Below are 2,500 nucleotides of genomic sequence, written 5' to 3' on the forward strand. Positions count from 1 at the left end.
TTGGAGTTACGTGAAATTGATAATAATGGAATCTTGGGAGCCACAACTCCAGCCCGCACAGACGAATGCATTCAGAACTTGATTATGCAAGCGTGAAAACTATGTCCACCAGAATATCAACCTATAGTTAGTGACATTGGTAATAATTATTTTGATGTTATTGCAATTGGAGACGAGCCACCTGGGAGGATTGATTGTTTCACCTTTAGCATTGAAACTAGGCAGGCGGAGCCGATCAGGTCAAGGCCTCATATGATACCCATTCATTTTCAGGGAGAGATAGAAAGAGAAATTAGTAAATTAGGGGAACAAAAGTAAACCCCCTGGGCTTCTCAAATTGTAGCTGTTAGGAAAATGGATAGCTCGGTAAGATTATGTGTCGATTAAAGGAAGTTGAATGCAGTCACTAAGGATAATGCATTTCCATTGCTCTCAATCGAAGAATTACTTGTGAAGATACGAGACAGTAAATATTTTACAACTATCTATTTAAAATCTGGATACTATCAAATACCCATTCAGGAATACAATAAATGTCAAATGGCATTTATAGCTAACAATCAACTGTTTCAGTTTAATTTTCTTCTTTTCGGTGTTAAAAATGTTTCAAGCCATTTTTCTAGAGTAATGATGGTGGTTTTGTCTTCCTTAATTGGCCATAATTTTCTTGTTTATTTAGACGATATCATAATTACAGGGACAATGGCTAAAGAACATAACAATAATATTCGTAAAGTTTTAGAAGCATTGCGACATAATGGAATGAAATTAACTGTCAAAGTGCAAATTTTTCTGTAAAAAGGTCGAATTTTTAGGTCACATAACCCCAGAAGGTATCCAACCCTGCCCCAGTAAAGTAGAAGCTATAAGAGACTTCCCCAGGCCCTGTACTCCTTAGGAAGTAGCTGGGTTTCTTGGGCTCGCTGGGTATTACTGTAAATTCATGAGGTTTTGGAGAGATAGCGAGACCCTTAGATGCTTTAAAGAAACAAAAAGTAATAAATTGGGGAGGGGAAGAAGAAAGGGACTTTAACCATTTGAAAGCTGCCTTAACTAGCAATGATTAACTTGCACATCCTAGATTTGATAGCCCGTTTTTAGTAACAACAGATGCGAGTAGCGTAGCTATTGGTTGCGTAATTTCTCAACGAGATGATAATGGTAGAGAGCGACCCATTTGTTTTGCTTCCAGTGCATTAAAAAGGGCAGAAAAGAATTATAGTACATTCGATCGAGAGGCATTGGCTATTCTTTGGGTTCTAGAGAGTCATCGGTCCTTCTTATTAGGTCAGCCAATTGAGTTGCAAAGTGATCATCGTCCTCTACGTGATTTATTTTACAAAGATGACTTGACGTCTAGACAAGCGAGATGGATTAGATTGTTAGAGTTTAACATAAAGGGATTTGGCCACATAGAAGGTAAAACTAACAAGGTAGCTAATGCCCTCTCTAGAGGTGCAGTAATAGGAGTAACAACTAGGGCACAAAAGATGGACAAAGAATGAAACCAAAATAATAAAGACCCCATCAAAATAGAGAACAGGACGTGAATTCACACGAGGAGCAATCAGAAAATGAGATCCATAAGCGAGAGAGTAAGATATGTTGGAGAGAGAGAGAGAGAGAGAGAGAGAGAGAGAGAGAGAGAGAGAGAGAGAGAGAGATGGGAATGGTGAAGCTGAATGCCTGTGGGTGGCCGAGGACATGACCAGGGGTGTCCAGAATTAGTGCCCTGATGATGTAAGCGTGATTGACTTGGGATGTTGGGACATAAAGGAAGTCCAAGAGGGACAGAAAAGAGAGGAATGGATGGAAAGAGTGTGAACAGTGATTAAATGGGAATCGGAGAGTTATCCATCATTTCTGAATGTGCCTCGTGAGAATTTTTTTTATAGAGAATGATATCTTATATTGTGCTTACGAGAAGAGGGGAGGGAAATTTTGTGCACGGGTAGTTCTTACTACCTTTTTAATTAATCAAGCCATCCACATTGTACATGCAAGTCCGTATGCAGGGCATTTAGGGATTGATAGAACATTAAGGAGAGCCCGAGAATCCTTCTTTTGGTTAGGAATGAAAAAATCTATAGAAATTATATAAAATGTTGTCATGCTTGTAACTTTTTCAAAGAACATAAAAACACTGTACCGGAAGCCAGAAAGTGGTCTGTTATTCCTATTAAATTTTATAAAGTGCAAATGGATGTAGTAGGACCATTTCATACTGGTATAACATAACATGAGTATATATGTGTATTTGTGGATGCATCTACTCGTTACACTCATACTTTCGCAATGTTGGATATATCAGCAAATTCATAAGCCCAGGCACTGTGCTCTTTCATTACTAGGTTTGGTTGCCCGAAAATTTTGATAAGTGATAATAGTCTCGAGTTTATAAATAAGGTGGTGAAATCAGTCCCGGACTTGATGAAAATTGAACACTTTTCAGTGACCGCATATAGGCCTTCAGCTAATAGCTTAGTGGAATCGCATATAA

This window comes from Palaemon carinicauda, chromosome 11 (genome assembly GCF_036898095.1).
Source record: "Palaemon carinicauda isolate YSFRI2023 chromosome 11, ASM3689809v2, whole genome shotgun sequence".
Classification (NCBI taxonomy): domain Eukaryota; kingdom Metazoa; phylum Arthropoda; class Malacostraca; order Decapoda; family Palaemonidae; genus Palaemon; species Palaemon carinicauda.